This window comes from Triturus cristatus, chromosome 9, assembly GCF_964204655.1.
Source record: "Triturus cristatus chromosome 9, aTriCri1.1, whole genome shotgun sequence".
NCBI classification, from domain to species: domain Eukaryota; kingdom Metazoa; phylum Chordata; class Amphibia; order Caudata; family Salamandridae; genus Triturus; species Triturus cristatus.
In genome coordinates, this window is record NC_140592.1 from 184,312,684 (window position 1) to 184,335,814 (window position 23,131).

A 23,131-nucleotide genomic window follows, 5' to 3' on the forward strand; every position below is an offset into this window, starting at 1 on the left:
ATAGATTGGGACACAATGTATTCAAACAATTATGTGGCTGAACTGGTTGGTCATTTAAATCGTATAACGTCTCTACATAAAGCACAAATGAACAGACTTCATCAATATGGCACAGAATATTTTAAAACAGGAGTTCACAGCAGAGTGTTCGAGTCTGTTTTTTTATAAGAAAAAAACACAACTTGTGCCTTGGTGCCTTGAATGAGGTTGAAGGAGTGGATGGAAAATATAAGGAAGAATGGAGTGGACATTTTGATTTGCCAAGTCCAACCAGCATCAGAAAGGATGGACGCAGCCGCCCCCGGTTTGCTAATCTAAAAGTGTAAAATAAAAAGTAAACAGTTTGCGTTTTTTCGAAGTAAAAAATATTCAGAGCTCTAAGTCATTTGGTAGGGTGCAGGTTTTATCCAGATTCCATGCTGTGTGCCCAGTGGCCAAAGGCTACAACTGTAGACCGTGCCCTCAGGGGTAAAGCATGTGTGGTAACATCCAGTGGGTTAAGATCGCTTGGTAAAGACTGTATGCCATTTGACCACTGGCCCCAGTTGTAGACGTGCATGGTATTTTCAACTGCTCTGTTGAATTCTAGGTCCCCTTTCAGATTGTCAATCTCATCAGGAGATTTATGACTCTTTATATGATATTGTGTGACATTGCTGTACTGCTTTGTATTGTGTTTTGTACTTTCTATTAGATATAATTCTCCTTATACTATAACTATATTTTAATATATGTGTTATTATTTAAGAAGAAGTGTACACTCAACTTTTGTGTGTTCGTTTATGCTTATGGATAATTAGGTTTTTCTATAATGTATTTTATCCTGGCTCATCGTACACACCCTTTCTGGAGTTAAGCCACAGGCTGCTCCCCTGCGTCTATTCAGAGTCAAATACACATAAGTAACCCCCACTTTCTAACACCTAATGTGTACCCTGACTGCTTACTATTAGCAACTCTGGATTTTCGGGGCCCGATTTACAGAACTAATTTAAGACAAAATCCTAAACTTACTACTTTTGGTATTCACAGAAGTTAGGATTTTGTCTTAAGACAGACTTAAGACAGACTTAAGACAGACTTAAGACAGACTTAAGACAAAGTTAAGACAAACTTAAGACAGACTTAAGACAGACTTAAGACAGACTTAAGTTAGCATTTTGTCTTAAGTTTGTCTTAAATCTGTCTTAAGTCTGTCTTAAGTTTGTCTTAAGTTTGTCTTAAGTCTGTTTTAAGTCTGTCTTAAATCTGTCTTAAGTTTGTCTTAAGTCTGTCTTAAGTCTGTCTTAAGACAAACTTAAGACAAAATCCTAACTTCTGTGAATACCAAAAGTAGTAAGTTTAGGATTTTGTCTTAAGTTAGTTCTGTGAATCGGCCCCTCGCTCTTTTAGAGAGCCCTATAAAACACACTCCTTGGAAATTCGGCCTGATAAATGATATCACAATCAGCATGGGAAAAGGGATCAGGTTTCAGCCGTCTGGGTCTATCGTATAACTCAAAGCCACACCATGTGCTCAAACTCCAAACGGACAGAACTACTTCTCTCTGTGTCCTTGGGAACTGGTAGAAGAGCGTGAATTACGATCATCCACTTTGGCAATATGAGGTTGGGATGGCCAAAGTCCATGCTGTTTAGGTTCAGAGAGAAATGGGACAGGGTCCGTGCCTAGGTGCAGGTTTGACCATGTGCCCAGAGCATCCTGGTGACAGTCAAAGGCAGTATCAAACAAGCCCTGGAGAAAGTGGAGTCGAGTCACAGCTATGACAAAAACCATAGGGCTCTCATGGCAGGGTAATTAAACACTTTGATTTCATTAGAGATATGATAAATTATGTAATCAGTCATGTCAGTGATTACGCATGATATCATCTGTAAAATGTGAAGTAAAAGGCAGTGCATTGTGAGAGGTATGCTGTTTAGTTCACAGTAACTGGTGTATTTCAGAAATTGTAGGTTGTGGGTCATAATACTAACCTTGCTTCAAATGACATTTTAGGGGATTATACACATATAAATCACCATATGTAGAATATGAACCCTGCTGTTATGAGTGCTACCACTAGTTCCTAACACAAAAGTATCTCAGCTTAATTATGTAGGATTTTGGGGGAAATGGCATTGAAATATAAAATTGAGCTTCTGATTCAAATTCTCAGAAGAATATTTTGACAAATTACAGATCAAACTCGATTCTCTACTCAGTTATAATGTCATGTATATTATTCAAATGGGACTAAACTATAGTGGTGATCTAAGAGTAGCCTGTCCAATTCGTACTGGAAATTGTGCTCTCAGATACACCACATACTTCTGAATAGAATCCAATCAATCTCAATGCTAAATTATAACATTTCTCATGTAGGCCATTTTTACAATTTGAAAATTTGTTCAGCTGTTTTTGATGTGTTGAAGGCCATTGAAAAATTAACCTCTTGTGTGTTTAGTCTGTTCATTTGTGAAATATCCATAAATCCAGATCCAATAGTACAGACAAAAAACACCCAAAAAAACCATCAAACTCTGATTCAACAATAAAGTATATTTTCCTAACTCGTGCTTCAGTATCTGTGAATCTGATTCGGATCAGTGGATCTGAGGTATTTACCCTGCTGCCTGTGACTGAAAGGGTTTGGTCTCATGGCTTCTTGGGTATGTCTCCTAGCAGAAAAAACTGGAAGGACATAAAAAAGAAAAGGGGAATTCCCTATCCCCAGAGAGAGGTTAACAGAGGAACAGATCCTACCCTCAAAACTAATTCACTTGCACTACATAGTGTGCATCTAAGCTCCCCTTGAAAGTCACTGTGTTAATATACTCTGAGGCAACGGGCCGAAGTCTATCAGAGAACTGTGACCTCACAATCAGTTCATATACTTTCACTATGCATTTAAAATATGCAGACAGATTTTCATATATGAAAACCATACATTTTGTATTTTTGACATGCCAAAATATATTGCACTATAGAGGACAAAATAGAATAGAATGAACATGAACGGATTTTTTATCAATAGGTAGGGAGCCAAAGTTGAATGGCACTTCCCATATTATATTTATAAAAATACAGAAAGAAAGATAGAGTAAGCATGTTATTAAATGCATTTTTATATTGAGCTGATGGCTCATTCATGTCACTGTGTTTGTATTTAAGGTTAGTGTGACATTTGTTCATGCAAGAAGCATGAGGTAGAGTGCACGGTTGACTTGAAAGAAGGCGCAAATTGAGCTCATCAAAGTCACTAAATTCTGTAAGCAGCTCCCAGCTTCCTGAAAGAGAAGAATATGTTGATATTTCACACAGAGCTGATGTCATTTGAACACTGAGCTTTCATTATTTTGTCTTTCACTTAGAGGTCACTTGGTCAGAGGCCACAGAACTATGCTGTTGTCAATAAACATTTAGCAGAGCAACTTGCTTATTAACAGTAAGGCCTTAAAATAAATGCCTGTTGCTGTTGAACGAAAGAAATGCTGATGTAGACCTCTTGAAAGTGTGTTTGTGGGATTATGATGTCATAAAAAGGGTTGTGATGTCATAAACATAGTCTATATACTAGGGACATATTACAGAACCATTGACTGACAAGTAACCATGAATGGGCAAATGAAGGACCAAGGAGATTCCCATGGTTTTCGTACTACACAGGAGGTGATAGTGACTGTGTGGTAAGGTTAGGTCAGACTTTCCATTGAAAAGACAATTCTTGGTTTTCTAATGACAATGGTGTTGTTAAACAAATACGTTCATTCATTTTGATTTGTTGTTGGCATGTTTCATGCAAATCTGTCAAGCAGGGCCCAAAAAAGTGGCATTCCAAAAGTGACATTTTACATTTTAACTCCCATTCAATTTTTGTTCCTTCATACTGAAAAAACTGCTGAATGGAATTTCAGCAAGCTTCATGTGGAAGTATAACTTTACTGAGTGTCTTTGCTTAGTTTGATGTAAAGTTTTCTAGAAATTAGCATGTAAAAATGTTCTGTCTGGGCAGGCAGAGGTAAACTTTAAGATATATCTGGACCATGAATCTGCGATCATACATGGATTCGCAAATGCATAGAGGATTTATTAATAAAGGTACACCATTGGGTTAGGGAGTGTCTTCTCCCTTCATCCATTGTAGAACTACAAATCTGGAGTTGGAATCGCTACTCTAATTGGCAGGTCTTTACAGGAAATTTTGGTCATGGCTACAAGTAACCAATGCGGTGCATGGAGGACCGTTTTGGGGAAATTAAATAAAAGGACTTGTGCCTACTCTGGCCCCTGGTTCATGTGTGGGTGGGGTCCACAAAGAGACCGTCCAAAATTAAAAGAATTGTAGGAATTGTGAACTTAATTCATTAACTCTGGACCTTCACGCACTTCCGTAACTAAGGGTCGTACCTCACTCAACAAGACACCATAATTATATGTCCTTAATAACTTTGATTCACTTTAATGACTTTGCAGCACCGTCGAGAAATAAAATGGGTTTGCAAATTGTTATGGTGCAGCAGTCTTTTGATCATTCATTTCCTTTTCTTGACTTGGTCATGGCCAAGTCTGCATGTCAGCCTATAGGTATATTAACAGAAGTTTACAAACAGCTCTTTTATTCATATGTTCACAAACAGTGATGAAATGGTAATATTTTGAAAATGTATGAACTTAGATTAGATATGCGAACAGCCCTCTCAATATACTAAAGACACATAGCCAAAATACACATCTCTAAAACACATACTCCACATGAGACACACACTCAACACTTCACATAATACACATAACTAACACACGTCATAATGTCCATTACATATAAACCATTCACAATACACATTTCTAACACATGTGACATGTACAATCCATGACACTCATACACACACTGCATGTGAGGCACACTCTCAACACACATACACTCCACAGAATATAAACAAGTCTACATACTTCTGAATGATACACAGTCATGTCTTCTGGCACATATACTCATAATCACAGACACACACACCTGAGTCTATATACAATCAAACTGATAAAAATGCCCAACACACATGAGAGATACACACACTCTATGACACCTGCCACACACACTCCACACAATAAACACACCCAAAACTCACTGCCCATGAGCTACAGTTGCCCTGCTCCTGACTTTGCTCTCCTGACACTACACTCTTGAAAGATGCAGATTCCTGATTGCTGGCAAATACAGTAATAAAACAAACATCTAACACAATGTACACATATATAACACAAACACTTGTAAGTGTATGCATGCAATTAGATTCATAACACACACACCAGACTGAAATTCTAAAATACAGACACTCACTTCTGACTATTTACACATTTTGAACACACAATCATGGTTCTATGTACATGCTTCACAGAAAAACACACATCTGATTAGTTTTTATTTGCATTGTATTTAGAACTAACATGTTTTGTACATATTCCATATGAGACACACCCACACAATTCACATCACACACGATACTTAGACGCTCCACCAACCTTTTGTCACTTCCATGGGATAGGGGGGCTCTCCTTACCCAATTTAAGATTGTATCATTGGTCCTGTCTGCTGGCAGAAATGTTTATTCTTTTTCAACCTACTCAACCCAATGATTCAGGGCAAGGTGATCTACAGACCCCACCATCTATATATGAGCTATTAGTTGGAAGTAAGGCATATGGTCTCCTGATGTGTGAGGTTGAACAGAGGTATTATAAAAGACCCCGTTTTAAGATATTGGAAGGAGTAGGGGGACTCTGGAGAGCTATATCTTGCTTTTGTAAAATTCCCAAAATCCATGCGCATTTGCACCTTAGTAATTCGAGCTTATTTCGGGGTAGAGGTCTTGAGAGGAATATCCGGATCTGGCAGGAGCATGGAATTAGCACATTAGGTGATATAGTGGGGGCAGATGGGCTGATCGGCTTCGAAGCACTGCAGAGTAGAGCTGCCATCCCTTCAAGTCACTGGCTCTCCTATGTTCAGCTGGCCAGTGTCATTAAAGTTTTAAGAATCAGATGGCCAACAGTGTTAAAAGTTCCTCTGATTGATATGTTGGCAACAGGGGGTATAAGAATTAAAAATGTCTATCTGTCGTTGCTGGATGCTTTACAGAGCGATATCGAGAAAATGGAGAATACTCTTGTACGGAAACTGGATAACCCCAATGTGGATCTCGATAAGGCACTCTATTTAAATAAAAAAATCTTTCGCTCTACGAATTTGAGGGCCCAGCATTATAAAACCCTGTTTGATTTATATTTCACTCCAGCAAAGCTTTTTAGGTGGGGGGTTAAAGATGATGACAGGTGCCCCAGATGCAATTTGGCCCAAGCAGACTTGACGCATATGTTTTATAACTGTAGCTCGTTATTAGCTATTCAGGGAGAGATAGCGAAATTTTGGGTGGAGGTGCTTGGTCGAAGGGTTGAATGGTCCTCCTCGTTGATGATATTGGGTCTAGATAATAGTTTAAAACTTGGGAAATCTGAGGAAGCTTTGGTCTTTTTAACTGTAGCAGTACTTCGGATATTAATTACCTCAGGGTGGAAAGATGTAAATGCCCCTTCTTTCCAGCTATGGTTATCTAGATTATTGGCTATATATAACATTGAAATTTCTTTATATGCTCAGAAAGGGAGGAAAAAACAGGACATCGGTAAAAAGATATGGTCTCCAATCTCTGACTGGATTGCTGGAAGACCAAGAGTTTGATGTATATTGTATTGTATTTTCGAATGTATGTACATAATGCCTCCCCGTCTCATGTTCTGATATGTTCTTACCGGGCTTTGGTGCCTCTTGAAGATTTAGCATCTGTTTAATTGTTGATAATATATGGTTCTGTCTAATGTATTATGTAACATCTAAATTGCATCAATAAAAAAAATATTTAAAAAAACAAAAAAAACAATTCACTTCTCTGATACACACCCCTCAAGCTACACAATAATAAACACATTTAACACAAACGAAAGGTAGACATAATCCATGGCATCTGATAAACACAGCATGTGATACACATAGGGATCATACACACACTATCTATGCAATTAAGATGCATGTACATACTATTGAAAGACACTCACTGCTATTATCTAAGACTGATATAGACACCTAACACGTCTGAGTGTTACACACACTCCAGGATAACCAGTATCACACTCCATATAATACACACATCCAGCACACACATGGTCCACGTGATACAGATGTTCCACACCTGACCTCATACTCTGGACTCTCCACACACTTGAAAGACACACACTTCAGATTGCTGACACACACACTCCTTATTCTGTGTACACCCAGACTGATAGCCATGCCTGTCACATATGGTATGGTATGTCCAAACACTTGTAGATGTTAGCTGAAGACTGAACAAGTATGAACTCAAATTTTAAATACAGAAATTACCCTAAATGTGTTATGCTCAAGAATGTATTACCATTAATCTAAAAATATTCTATAGATCATGAAATATCAACAATAGAATTGACATAGGATTTGGTCATATTTTCTTATAATGAACCAAAAACATAAGATTTTACTTTTGATAACAAATAGTCACAATTTATTAATATTTTATTTACTCCCATCAGGATGCGTGATATGACTAGGAATACCTTAATGACATCTATAGAAAAAACTCATGAAACAAATGTGTTCGAATTACAATTCAACATTTGAATCCTATGGATATTATAAAGGTATACAGTTAAAGTTTGCCATTGCTTTGAATTTTATTATTATTTCCAGGGGTGTATGCATATTCTATTTATGATAATGGAATTGTATGTGATGATAGTTTATGCCAGAATCTACCTTTCTTAAAAATCAGTTACAATGAATTGTTTGTAATGGGAAGTCTGTACATTTTTGAGAGTGTATGAGTAAAGTGGAATCAATCGTTATCAGGATAATGAGAGATCTGTGCAGGTGTTTATTTTTTCAAAGCACACATTAGACAACTACCATCTTTTCAGTTTTACTAGAATGCACTCAGATCTGAAACGGCTGCTCTCACAACATGGAAGGCGTTAATCAGCATGTTGCTGTAATTCACAAGATCATATGGAATAACTATGCAATAAAACATGCATGCCTTTACAATGTAAAAGATCTTTCACAGTTGAAACGGAGCTCCGCACAAATCCACACTTCCAGCCGTTGTGTGTCAAGAGCTTGATTTTAGTGCGCAATGATCTAGCATATAGTCTTAGTCCAGTAAAATCCTTTTGACTCAGGCCCAAAGTGTTTGTAGCGTGTTCCAGTCTTATATGTGCACGAGCCACTCAATAATGCAAAACAATGACTTCTAAAACCAATGAACATATACCAACATCAAGGACATGGACGTTGAATCACCAAAAATGATGGGGAAAATTGAAGTGATATCACCAGTGGTATTTGGTATTTATTTATTATGCATGATTAATTAAAACCGTTGCATGTACAACAATAAATTTCCGCTCATAAAATCACTATATACAAAAACTTATTTGTCACAGACAATAAAATTCTTAACACAATTTGCAGAAATTAGCTGTTATTGTTGTTATAACTGTGGCTGGAAAATGTTTAAATCTGGATTTCATATATAAGTTGGTCTTTCAGCGACTCAATCCAGGTTTTTTAGTCTCTTTGCGGTAATGTCAAGGAATTTAATCAACCTACAGTTAAGCTGTACCCGGTCTGGGTTAAAGCACAACATTAATGCTTGTCTGCATGATCTGACACCATATTGTTTGAAGGCGGGTGACATCACAAGGAGGATTCCTTGCCCCACTTTAGACTCCTCAACAGATTCCAGTTTTCTACTGAACGCAACTAGTACAACTTACCATGACTCATTCTCTTTCTCCCAAGGCTTTCATTACCCTCGGAGAGCAGGGGTCTCAAGGGGTAGTGCCAACCAAGCTTGATGTAACAGCTGCAACAGCTAGCTACCCCGAAATGACACCCATAATCAAAGATGAATGCAACACTTTCATTTGCATTTTGCAAACACTTTTGAAGTGGACCTCCAAGCGCTTCAAGGCCTAATCAACCCTTTTAACTAAACGAGACATCACGCTTCTTTTTCAGAACATATATAAGAAAAAAAAGACCAGCGTGGTTTCACGCTGGGCCTACTGAAAGAATGTTCTCAAGCATAACAAATACACTGCTGAGTCGAATGCCTCATATCAGTCACGTTTATAAAATGCATGCATGTACTTCATTAAAAGACACTGAACATGTAAAGTGCAATCGTAGTGTAATACATGAATAAATAAACTGGTGTGATATTTAGGAGAAAGCTATAGAGAAAACGACAACAAGGGCCATCTCAAAACAAAAACATGTTTGTAGGATGAAGAATGTAAATTAGATGGAAAATAAGTAAAAGCGCACCAGTGTGAAATGGCATCATTATGAAGGTTTCAGCAAAAGAGCCTGCAATCCTGCTGTTCGATCAGCAGTGCTTATGCCATTGCCAACCCCTTAGGGCCTGCAACTTTTGAAGATAGCTCTTATTAATTTTAAAATCCATCCATGAATTATTTCTTAAAGAGATTACTTTCGCGTCTCAGTAAAGAGACAAAGAGTGTAAAGTAGTGTAGGGCCTGTTTTCCCCCTTGAGTGTTCCCCATAGACAGAAAAAAGTACATTTTTGGACCTGTGCATCAATTTAGCGCCAAAAGCCAATGGGCGCTAGAAGGCTGTCGCCTTACATCACCACACCAAAGCACCTATTGTGGTACAGCTGATGAGTTCTATTGCTGTAGGTTTGCATTCTCAGTCTTCTTGTAATTAGACATTTGTCATGTAATCACTGGTGTAAATTCACCAAAATGCTAAGGAAAGCGAAAGTGTTATCAAGTTGTGTATGGCCCATAAAGATGTCATAGGGTTGACACACGGAACCATGGCTAGAACCACAACAGCCACCAACTGTGACTGAGGTTTTAGGGGAGACCAGGGAGAGGACAGTAAACAGGACTCTTAAAGAGACGTTTACTTCCTTCATGACAACTGGACAAATAAGGGCAAGAACCAGAGGCAATAAAGAACAAGGCGGGGGCCTTAGCTGCTAGGCATTCGGGGTGTTCATGTGCGCAATTCTCATGTTTGCAGTGTGTCTATGTGTGCTATTCAAGTGTCGTTTGTGTGATACTTGAGTTACACTTTAAGGTGAGCTGACCAAAGAAGTCATGTCTGCATAAAGTGCTCAATTTCAGAAACTGTTACTCCCATTTCTGAAAACTAATGTTCTATAAGGGGCCTTAAAATGAATACAACATTTCTGAAGGGCCAAAGCAAGGATTATACTTGTCAGGGCTTGGATAGAGTACAGATCTCTCCTGCTATAGTTAGTCACAAGGAACAAGTGCATTGGCATGCCAGACGATGACTTTGATCCTGTGGCCCACCGATAATAAGAGTACGCTTCAGATGAAGCTGAGAGCCTTTCCTGATGCATCTCTTTCAAGAGTCGGATACAAAAAGGAGGACAGGGGCAGCTTAAAGTAGAATGGCTAGACTGCCTAACGCATGGCACCAATGAGGGACAGAAGATGACCTGACGCACAGTGTGTCATGTTCTCTATCACTATACTATCCCTAACTTAAGAAAAATTCTCTGGTGTATTATCTACCATATTAGCACATCCTCAAGGTATCGAAGCTGTCTCCACTTCCCACTTCTCCCTTTTGCATCCCCATCCTCTTCTTGCTCTCTGCCACACCCATCTCTTGCTCCCTTTCCTAATCTCTCATTCTCCCCTCAATGTACTGACTCTCGAGACTTTCTCTCACTTCAGTCTTCTCCCTTTCAAATCTTCCACACTCCCTCTTTTTCTCCCCTTCACCTCCCTTTGCTTCTCTTGTTCCCTCTTCCTCTCTCCTCTGCGTCCTTTCTTATTTCCCTCCTATTGCCTCTCCCTCCCTCTAACTGTTCACCCCACTCATTTTTTATCTACCCATTCACCTTTTGTCTCCCTTTTCCCTTCAGAACTCTACTACTGCTTTTGTCTCTCCTCCCTATTACCCCCTTCCATTTGTTCAGTTCTCCTTTCACATGCTCTTCTACCCATTATTTATTTTGTTTTCTCATCTCTACACCAATACCCCTCCTGTTTTTGTCTGTCTCACTTCCCTCCTTCTTTTTCCTCTCTCCTTCCCAACTCTCAATTGGTCTCCACCAATTCTAAGTGTTTTTAGTGTGGCTGCAGTGGTCTTGGCACATTGGCATTGTCTGTACATTTGGTAATCAAATATTTTCTTTAATTGTGAAATGACTTGGCGAATCTTGGGACAGGAAACCTTCAGCAGGCAGCTCTCACCCACGGCGCGATAGCTTTGCATGTGAAAGCTTGCCTGGAGCCGCTGCTGGGCTGCACAGGCTCACAGTCTCACGGTGTCTATGTGGGGGACTGTGTGAGACAGGAAGTGGTGCACAACACCAGCTTTAGCAAACGTCTCTGAGCAGATAGTAACACCATCTCAGCACAAGCTGGTCTAGCGAAGGCAGATAGCTTCTGTGATGGTACAGTAGGCAAGACAGTTTCAGTCACAATTCTTGGCAGTGGACGAGGGTAATCTGAGATCCAATAGGCTCTTAGGCACCCTCAAGGGATTGGCCAATCAGAAACATGGCCCAGACACCCTCTGAATTAGCTGCTTTAGTAGAATGAGGTGGGAACAACGGCAACCTGCAAGATGAGGCTTTCATTGTAGGGTTAGAAACACGCAGTCAGCTCCGTAAGTTGATTTGCATCAGCATTCTGGGACTATGTGGTAATGGAAGGAAATTCCAGGAATGCATCAATATAATCCATGATGAGTGACTCTTAGCAGGGCTGGGAGGTAGAAGCTGCTTCCTCTGGCAACCATAGAGATTGTCACATTGTACACCATGCTACACCTATCTGAAAGAACACGCCCAAATGATGGGATGCAAATCACGAATGGAAACAACTCCAAAATCACAACAAATTTCTAAAAAGATGGCACACTATTGTGTGCGGTGGTACTCAGCCTGGACAAAAGAAATGTGTTAGCAGCAAAATGCATCCCTGGTAAATTCAAACATTCTGTACAGAAGACGACACATACAGTGAGAAACTATTTTGGGGAATCCAGACATAAATACTCTTTGTCAAAACACGGCTTTTAAGGGTGCATTGAATTATGAATTACTAACAGGTCTTAAAAGGTTTATAAGAATGGTGGTTATCAGAGTCCATGAACAACCTCCAATACAGCCTCTAAAAATGGTTCCAAGTAGTGGTCAAAGGGCAGATGATGCTATCAATTTTGAGAGGGATAGCTGCTAGATGTGTGCATAAGTGTTTTTTTTTTTGATTGACCCCACTCAATGTTGACGAATATGCATTGGCTCTGTAGGCCAGCATCAAAGATGCTTTTCATATATTAGTGTCCAAATTTACAGACGGCCATTAGACAGCATAGAAAACCTCCACAGGGAAAGGACACAGGGTGGATGTAATCCAGGTTTTCATGCACCAAGCCTTTCCCCTTTGAATGGTTTGATAATTGAAAGTGAGCAAATAGTTCCAATATTTTCAAAGCATGGCCAGACACTGACCTACAACCTGTCGGGAGAAAACACACCACCTCTCACTTTTCCATGGTTCATGAACAGATAATTGCCATTTGAGTTCTGCTGATTATATAACTGGATCCAAACTAGAATGAAATAATTTTACAGCAATTACATATACCACCTCAAAGATCACATCACTGCCTGGCTCTTCCATGGCCCCCAGAGAATTTATCTGGATTTGTAGCAACCTGATTTAATTGCATCTCCTTCACAGTCTATTTCCTTTAAGAATTTATCTTAATAATACTTTCAGTAGTTGATTAGTATGCCAGGTCCCTTTGCAAAATCCCTGTCATACTGTCTCTGCCACTGGATACTTCTGTCCACCCTACAAATTTGCACAGAAAATATGTCTTCAAACTTGAGATGGAAAGTTGACAATGAGACCCAATGAGGACATCTTTCTCAAAGATGTGTGTATTGATGAATCTCTTGCGGGTGGACAGGCAAAAGCATCTCACAGAAGCACCACATTTGGGAATTATGCCGCAAACTAGCATTGTCTGAGCATGAAAAACACATCAACATATGTATATAAACATTCAGGTTTACTTTTGGAACAAGGTCATAAATCACAAACAGAAAATACAGCGTTAAAATACATGCAGTGGCCATTCAGATGAGATTCATCTCCATACTGAAGCTCAAGAAGCATCTCTGTAGGAGATTTGTCTCCAATTGTGATCCAGGTAGAGAACTCTTGCTTAAATCAGGAGAGGCAACAAAGATGCTCAAGGTGTTCTGGAAACCTTACAAATTTACATATCGAATGCTTAATTTGAGCCAGTGTTCGGAGTTGAGGCCCAAAGGCACTCATTTTTTGATACAAACCAAGACAGAGGAAATCACAAAAGAGGGATAAAGGGGGACTAGAAAAACGGAAAAATCACTGATAAATGGAAAAAGCAGAGATAAGAAAGAGCGTGCAATAGTGTGATAAGAGACTTGGGGATAGATGTACTAAGGTTCCTGTTTGCATTTCTTAAATAGTGACTACGTAGGAGTTGCTATTTAAGAAATGCAAAAGGATATGTACAAAATGTGCGATTCCCTAATAGCGATTCCTACAGATTGGGAATCGCTATTAGGGAATTGTAAATAAGAAAAGCCATTGCATTCCCGCCTATCGGCGAAATAGGAACTGGTTTGTATTTCCTAAATTGTGATTTTCTAATAAGAAATCGCAATTTAAGAAATTCATGGCCAAGGGTGCTACTGGGCTTAAGACCCCCTGGAGGCACCCCAGATTTCCAAGTGGACATGTTAGTGCACATATGCCCTGGGGGCATATGTGCGCTTCATGTCACAATAAAAAAAGCATTTCTAATGCATTTTTCTATTTTGCACATGGTTACCATTGACTTGAAGTCAATGGTAATTGCATTTCCTTAATGCCCAATTCGCATTTAGGAAATGCTCTGAAGATGTCCTTTAGGAATCGCAAATAAATAATCGCAATTTGTGATTTCTATAGTGTAGAAAGCACAAACTGCGACCAGTTTTGACCCTTTGTACATCTGAAAAGGCTATTATGCATTCCTAACCAGGCCGGAATAGTGATTGGACTCGTTAAGAAATGCTAAATGACTTCGTACATCAGGGCCAGTTCGTGTCTGTTAGTGAGTTAAAGAGGCATGAGGTGGAATCAAGCCAATGCAGCTTTGATATGAGGCACCCTGACTTTTGATAGCACCAGCTGCAGATATACAGTATGTTTTCAAACTTGAATCAAACTGGAATCACATTACTGCCTGGGTGATAGCGTAACCCATTATAATGCGCAAGGCGTGTCAGACAACTAACTCAATGTACCTACATACAGGGACAGAGTGTGGGTTTAGGGAATTGACAATTTATTCTTTCTCAAATAAAGCCATATTTCGCTTTACTGGTGTAATTGACATGCAGATTGGAAAGCGATGTATTTAGTTGTAGCGAGAGAGATTAGCATATTTTTTAAATTGGGTTGCTTATTTCATCTCTTATACTCATTAGTTACTTTTGTTTAAATTAAATATTTGTATTTTGAAATATGAATTATTTTTGAAGTCATTATGCCAATACCCATGTGTTTTTATCTTACCTTGCAGTTTATCTGCACTACGCTAATTCATTATATAAACAAATATTGCTTATTACCCAGAAACACCTAGCCTTTGCTGTACCTTTTGTGTGTATAGAGGAAAATGTATGTTTTTTTTTTGCATATTTATATAGCGCGAACTCAACCCGAAGGTATTGGAGCGCTTTACACGAGCACTATATTTACATTACACATTCAGGCACGGGGAGATTAAGGGGCATATCAGCAACAACCGGCGATAAATATCGCTAAGCGCACTTAGTGCTAGGATAATTATCGCCGGCTAGCGTGGATTTTTATCGCTGAGATAGCGTGCTATTAGCAACGCTTATCTCAAAAGCGATAAAAATCCTGACGCTAACTGCCTAACATGAGATTATCACTGGAAACCCAGCGATAACCTCATAAAATGTGGCGTTAGCTTGTTGATAGGGCCTCACAAACTTAGCCATGATATCCACCTTCCATAGGATATCATGGCTAAGTCAGTTCTGAAGCAGGCATATGGAAAGTATTGATAACAGGGGTTATCGCTACTTTTCTTGCCTCTCTGCTTCATAGCGTGGGGCTTGATGATAGGAGAAATGTCGCTTAGCGACATTTCTCCTGTCATGTCAGGTCAGGAACGCCCGCTTTGCATCGAGATGCAAAGCTGGGCGTTAGGAATTTGTGCACTAATGCAAGGTTTCACGCGTTTGCGTGACCTTGCTAATTAGGCGATAAAATTATCACCGCTTTTCGGCCGAAAACGGCCGCAAAAGCGGAGATAATTCTATTGCCTCGCCTTGCTGATATGCCCCTAAGTGATTTGCCCAGAATCACAGGATGTGGACGCGACCCCGAGGCTCAAACCCTGGTTTCCAGCACCAAAGTCGGCAGTGTAGACGACGGACCACATCCCCTCCCCATCCTGTGATGCTACGCACGCTACAGCTGTTCTCTGCATTTCACAGATGCTTGAGAAAACCTTTTCACGACACCAAACCCAAAATGCTTGGCTTTGTTAAAGTTTTCACAACTTTTGTGGCCCTACAGCAATCCTTCACTGGCGCTACAACCATTACACTGAATTTCCTAACCCTATTCTGTAAAACACGCATACCACTTGCTGTCAGTAAACTGCTAAAAATCGTCTATTTCAACTTAATTTCAACGAAATGTGTCTCTATTCGATTGCGTTTGTGTCTCCAGTTTTACTATCCTAAAAGTTATAGAAAACAACAAGAGATAGGGCCAGACGTACTAAAACATTTTCCTCTCGCAAGCCCTTAGTCTGGCAACATCACGGGGTTTGCAGCTGTAATATGCGTATTCCTTAATTTCTAAATGCCATTTTATGAGTCAGAAAAGTATTGCTGACTCATAAAATGAGATGTATGACACGCACCGATTTGAAATTAGGAAGGCATATAAAAGAGGTGACCTTTCCTAGATGCAAATTGGCATACTATTGATCACGGATCTGCGATTGCAATTCCAGTTGCAAAACATCGACTAGCATAAGAATGTGGGTTAAAATTGGGGTGGATTTGAGTCCACCACAAATCTATCAGGGCAAAACACAGTTTCAGTCATTTTAAATCTGAGCTTAACCCCCTAGTAGCTATGACACTTTCTCACACTGCACCCCATAGGTTAAAGGTGAGGAGCAACTCAGAAATTCCCTTTGCAGTTCTCATTGTTTAAGCAGAAAGGATGTGAAAAAGCCATCTACATGAGCATGGTCAATTCCAGACTCACATCTAATTGTCAAGTAAATTCCTGTAGGGAGAGAGACCACCTCAACAGTTTTAGAACGTCTCTCATTGTATGACTTTGAGGGTACAGCCACTCTGTCAAGCTAAACCCCAGTAACTAACCTGAACCATGGGGAACCTCACATGGGGTAGGACTTTCACTAGACTGCCTACAGATGCAGCCCTGCAGGAGAACAGTGCCAGCATGGCCAATAAGTGATGTGGCTTATTCTGCCACTCAGGTCAGACTTCTGTCCCCAACTTAGGGCCAACTCTGTCTTTAAAACGTAATCATCCAACAGAGACCACTTACAGCTGTCCATGACAAGAAACAGGCCACAGGCTGTCCGTTAACAGGTGGGTGCTTCTGCTTTAATCCTGTGCCTTGGGTAGGCGTCACATCCAGCTGGTGGACTGGCAAGGAGTCACCTACTTATTCCTGGGGCCTCTCAGACCTCCTAGGTTTCTCAGAGTGAGTGGGCTACTTTGTACTTCCCCTCTCATTTATAACGCCTCAAGGATGACACCCTGGGGCTGTAAACTTGACAGGTAGGCCAGGAGTTCTTGAGTGTATACTCACTCCTTCTCAGGGGGGACAACCTCTGTCTGTACCATACAGTGGTCTAGTCCAGGTCTTCTGCCCCCTGTCTGTGTGACAGCACAGGGAGGACCTCCAGAGCAGAAGTGGTTTCACCAGTGCTAGTCTTGTGGTCCTGTCCTCTCAGAGTAGATAACCACTCCACCTCTGGTTTTTCAATTGCGTTTAGTACCCACCTGCTACCTTTTACTTTACCTCAGAGTCTCGGCACTCTGTCCTGAGGGACAGTACCCCCAGATGTCAGCAATGGGCCAACCTGGGTGCTTCCATTCACTGATTCCTTAAACCACTGCAGGAATTCACTGGATGACAGAAATATAGGAATGTGGGTACATACAACTACCCATGGATAGGCAACTAACTCTCCAGCCTAAAGAGCCCATGGCCATTGAGAGGTCAGCCTCCCCACTTGGACATTCCCTAGCCTTCAGGCCTTTCCAGTCAGAAATGATTTTGGGGACACCATTCTTTCCACCATCAGGATTTGGCTGGCACAAGTATGCTGCAGAGCAGTGACAGGGGCAACATTTACTTTGACCATTAGGACAAGAGCTATTACCTCCTTTGGGTAATTGTTCTCCCCCATTGTTACACTGGCCACCCTTGCACAGTGACTACTTGTGAGTACCTTCTTCCCGGAGCATGAAAGATCATTCCCCTTGTGCCCTGAATGTACACAATCAAAACAGCTGCCCTTCTTAAAGTGCCCTTTACCCACTGAGTTACCTCCTTTCTGCTTCCTGGAAGTGGTTTGGAACTCTATCACCTTGTCAGGATTTTGAGACCCTAAGAGTTTCCCTTTTGAAACCTTGTTGCTCCCCCTCCTTTTCAGGTTGTGGGCCTTGAACACCCCAACCAGGAATCACCCATCTGGGACTTTTTGGACACCCCAGTGACAATCCACACATTAGATGCCTTACCAAGCTGTCTGGGCCCATTAGCTTGATATCCACTAGCTACTGCTGCAACACTGAAGAACAATTACTCACAATGTATTCCTTCATAACCAAATTGCATAACCCATCCCAAGTGTTCACTTCAGTGCCCTTCACCCTGCCTTCCAGTGCGTTCAATTAAATATCTACAAAATCAGTCCAAGATTGTTGTGACGTCTTGTGTGTGTCGTGGAACTTCTTAATCTATTCTACTTGAATTAGACCAAAGCTCGGAATAGTGCACCCTTCATGTGATGGTATCAATCTGCTGCCTCCTCTTCTAGATTTACCAAACCCACAACACTGCTCCCCACTGCTGTATGTCTACCATGTGCATCGTTAATACCATTTCACAGGAGGTGAACCGTTTATCAATGTCATTCGCCACCCCAAAATTAGAAACTACAGGCAAGTGAGAGGTGTGTTACACACCCAGTAGACCCCTCTGTTTAGTGTGACACCCTGTAAACACCACACCTCTTCTGTCACCATCACATTTCAGCATTTGTAAAAGCCCAGCATTCCAGCCCGGCATTCTTCTCCTCTAAGGTCAGTCTCTTCTCCTCGAATGCAATCTTCTTCTCCTCCATGGCAATAAATCACCAGCTTGACCTTATAGTCCCTCTTTGACTACTGACTTCTTATTACCCTCCTCTGGTGGCAATCTGTCAACTCTGAGGGCCTCAGGCAGTGAATGCCCTTACTTCCAGCCCTGGAAGGTGTCTGTTAGAAATTGGGTTGTTGGTTGACCAGGGTATGAGCCCTGGTAAAGCAGCAACCCATATCCTAGTCACAAGTAAACCCCAAATTAACATGTTCTCACCCTTTGGTAGCTTGATGCAGAGGAGTCAGGCTTAACTTGGAAACAATGTGTAAAGTATTTGTGCAACACTTCCAACAGTAAAACTGTAATTAGACCACACAAAAAGATCCCCCACCAGGTTTCGGAAAATAGTATATATTTTAATAAGTAAAACAAGGCCAAAACATCAAAAATCCAATCAGGAAAAGCAGAGATATTGAATTTTAAAGTTTTAAGGTACACTAGTGCCAAAAATCACAATGCACCAACAATGGATATCTGGTAGCGCCGGACCATGACAAAGTCATAAGTCACAAGCGATGGAGCACGGGGCGGGCATGGGGACCAAGTTACGCCCACTGAACAAAGTACCTTAAATCCTGGTTGGGGAGCCTTGCTTAGGTCCGAGGCAGAAAATCATCACACAGTCGAAGCGATGCATCGGTTTCAAGAAGCGGTGAGACTGCAGTGCAAGGTCCTGTTGCGTCATCATCGAGTAACCCGTCGACGGGGCTTGTGACAGGAAGTCTAGGCATTGAAGATGCAGCACACAGCTGGTGATGGATCAGCTCCAAGGAGCTCCCTGGCTGCAATGTGGAGGTCAGAGTCGGCATCGAGTGCGGTCGACGAGGGATGCCAGGACTTGGGCAGGAGATGCTCTGCGCCATCGGAGGTGTGCCAGTTCCAAAGATGCGAGTGTGATGCAGATGTTCTGCGTCGGGCAAAAAACCATGCAGCAGCGGTGATGTGTCAGTTCAGCTCAAGGTTGTGCCACTCAGTAGAGACTATGCATAGGTTCTGCTGGTTAGCACCTTTGGCATATTTCCAATGGTCCAGGACTGGGGTGGCACCACTTGGCAGGGTAGACTCACTGATGGCACAGTCCAGGTGCAGATGCAAGGTTTTTGGAAGCCTGTTTTGTCCCCGAGGCTTCAGATCAGGAGGCAAGCCAACCCTCGGAATCACTCTGGTTTCTGGGCGCAAGATATGCAGGTCCAGTCCTTCTCACCTAGGCAAGAGGGCAGCAGGTCAGCACTTCAAAGCAGAGTAGCAGTCCAGCAGCCTGGCAGTCCTTTCATAAGCACAACAGTGCTTTTTCCTGGTAGAGTATCCTCAGGTTCAGAAGTGTTCTGAAGTGGTGATGTCTGAGGTCTAGTACTTATACCCTGTGATGCCTTTGAAGTGGGGGAGACTTAAAAGGCAAGCCTCTGAAGTGCAAAGATGCTCTGCCCTGCCAGCCCTGGGTCCAGCTACTCCCTCCTATTCTGTCAGGATAGCCCTCTCAGTCACACCTAAGCTCCCATTGTGAGTGGCTGACCAGGTGGAATACACAAAATCCAGCTACCAACTACACCCGGTCATGTTACCAGATACATGCTACAGGCACCAAATGGTTAAGGCAAGAAAATGACCACTTTCTTAAAGTTATATAAACAAGGGGTAGGCCCTTCACTCGGCCAGAATGGGCCGCTAACTACTAGACATACAAAAGTTTCTAGACGGCTATTTCTTTCGCTGAAACTTATTTAAGCAGACTCAGACCAAACTATTCAATAAGATGGTCATCACCATTTATTCATCATTATTCAAAATTATTTCATTTTTTTCATAAATATTTGAATGGCAGAAAGAAAAACACTTCAAATAATAATGTGATCTCAAATCAAATCATAAAGTAATAATCAATTTGCAATCAGTTATACAGATTATACGAGTCAATAGCAACAAACAGCAATAGAAAGGGTAATCCGTTCCTACAATTTCTCAATGGCTTCTGCGGATTACTGCCCACAGGGGAATAAACATTCAATACAACATAGGATATACATTTTTTGAGTACATTATTTTCCTGTTGTAAACACATTTTTCAAAGCTATAATTTAGCCCCTCATGGTGCTATGAGCCAACTCGGATCAAACCCTACTTAATTATGCAGGGTTCTCATCAGGGCTGGGACTGGGTTTCTGATTGCTGGGTTTCGTACTCTTTTATAGCAGGTTACAGGCCTGTTCTCTTAGGAAAGAGCTCCCTTTGACCATCTTTCATGCTGGCTATAATAACCTCTTGTTTTCAATCCACATTGTTTTTTGTTCTAAAACCGCTTCGGCGGCCATGAATGAGTCTTTTTTGTTTCAAGAGGAAAGGACGCGCCTCTACCGGGAATTTACGTGCTCATGTGTAACTGGTCCTCACTTAGTCAATTCTTTCTTGTCTGTGCGTGAGAGCCACTGTTATTTGGATAGTTCGTGCTGCAGGTTTCTCAGGCAGTTCCACCTCACTCTCAGTATTAGGATTTTAAATTTGGATTCCAGAGACACCAAACATAAACCGGTTGTATCTTCCCATTTGGAATTTATTCTCATAAAATGTGATAAGGTAATCAAAATGTTACCCTATGGGAGATATAGGCCTTGCAGTAGTGAAAATGAATGTAAAGGTTTTTCACTACCAGAACATGTATAACTTAAAAGTACATGTCCTAATTTTCAAATACATTAATCCTGCTCTCTGTGCTGTCCAGGGTCTACCCTAGAGGTGACTTATATGTATTCAAAAGGAAGGTTTGGGCCTGGCAAGAGGTTTAACTTGGCCAGGTCGACATGGTAGCTTAAACTGCACTCACAGGCTCTGCAATGACAGGCCAGAGGCATGTTTAAAGGGATACTTAAGTGGGTGGCACAATCAATGCTGCATGCCCACAAGGAGCACTTAATTTAAGGGGCCCTGGGCACAGGTAGCACACATTACTAGGGACTTATAAGTACATTAAATATGCCAACTGTGGATAAGCCAATATTGCTTCATTCTAGGGAAAGACCACATGCACGTTAGCACTGTCAGAATCCCACGGCCAGCAAAAACAGGAGGTCTGAAAGCAAAAAGTTAGGGGAAACAACACCATGGGTGCCAGGTCTAACAGTGTCCATGAGAAGTGTCCTTGAAACAGACAGTTGCCTGGCATTTCTTCTTCTTGAGCTTCCTCAACGTCCTCATTCTCCTTTGAATTGGTCTGTAGCTGGTGGACCTCTTCCCACGCCCTGAGGATTTTGTGGAAATCTCCCTTCTTGCACCCCCATCAAAAATCTAAATAAAACAAAAGGAGAACCAGATATAGGAAGTTTTAAAGATTTAAGATAAAAAGCACAGAGAAAAAGAGCCAGTAAGCAGTCCCAGTTCATGGGTAACTGGGACCTAGGCCCAATTTCAGTCAGAACTGTGACAAAGAGCGGGTCAGACATACTAGGTGGGTTGTCCAGGTACAAGATTTGACCTTCTGACTTAGTCTCTGAAATGGAAGTCGAAATCCTCCAGCGGGGTAAGGCTACATTCTGAATCTGACAAAGTCCTCTCGAACCTAGATAGCCGTCGGATGTTGTCCTGCTGAAGCCACTGTTTTTTGTGGAAAAAACTCTTGGGAGATAAAGTTCAAATTTCGTGGCTGCTAAATTCCTTGCATTTGATGGATACTTTTGGGACCTTAGCCTGCTTAAGAGTTCTACCTTCAGAATAATTTTTTTTATGGAGCTCATAATCTTCCAGCAGGTTATGCTTGAGCTGTATTTGATAAAGCCTTCTCAAAATCAACCACTGTAGCCAGAAAATCTCGCTAAAGCTCTGGAGACCTTAGTAGTCAAAAATGTACTAAGAACGTTTCAGAGTTTCTAGAGCAGCTCCTCTTGATCAGTTCTAAGGCTCTCAGGACCTCAGGGGAAGTACGTAGCGGATAGGACTCATTGCAACAGAGGTGGGAGCAGGCCCAGCCCTTCAGGTCTCCACATAGGTCAAAGACTGCAGGTCCAGTCCTCATTTGTTCTTCTGCAAATCCAGATGAATCCTGATGAGTTGTGGATGATGTGTCACATTTGTAGTATTTCCTAGCCAGTGAGTGTGGGTAACTACTGGACACTCCTTAACCAATGAGGAAAAGGTTCCCAAAGACAACCCTTCCCACTTTTGCAGCACATCCTAATCAAAATACAAAATGGCAAAGACTTTCTGCTCATGGAGGTGGATTGTATGTCAGCTAGGGGCATGGTAATGGTAATGATAAGTCCCTGCCCCTCAACTAACTACACAGGTTATGGGGCCAGTTCCCCCTCCCACTGGGCCGATGCCAACCAGGAAACAGGATGCTTCTCTTCCCCAGGTTTTCCATGGTGAATGGGCAGGTCAATTTCAAAATAATGAGGTTCTAGGCCTCTCCCAGCTTGCGTTCCTGAACTGATATATGCCAAATACTTCACACCTAGGTCTTCCAGGGAAAAGGCCTAAGCCATTTTTTCTGCGCTGGGAGTAGGTTTCACAACTTAATCATGGAAAGCACTGGCAGGGTCATCTGACATTAGGCTAACGCTAATTAGCTTACTA

At 41.3% G+C, this 23,131-nt stretch overlaps 1 protein-coding gene across 2 annotated transcripts in view; it reads right to left on the reverse strand.

Moving 5' to 3' along the window:
- SYNPR (synaptoporin) overlaps positions 1-23,131 on the reverse strand; it is a 686,271-nt gene that overhangs the window by 39,281 nt on the left and 623,859 nt on the right. The gene's annotated exons all lie outside the window — the stretch shown is intronic.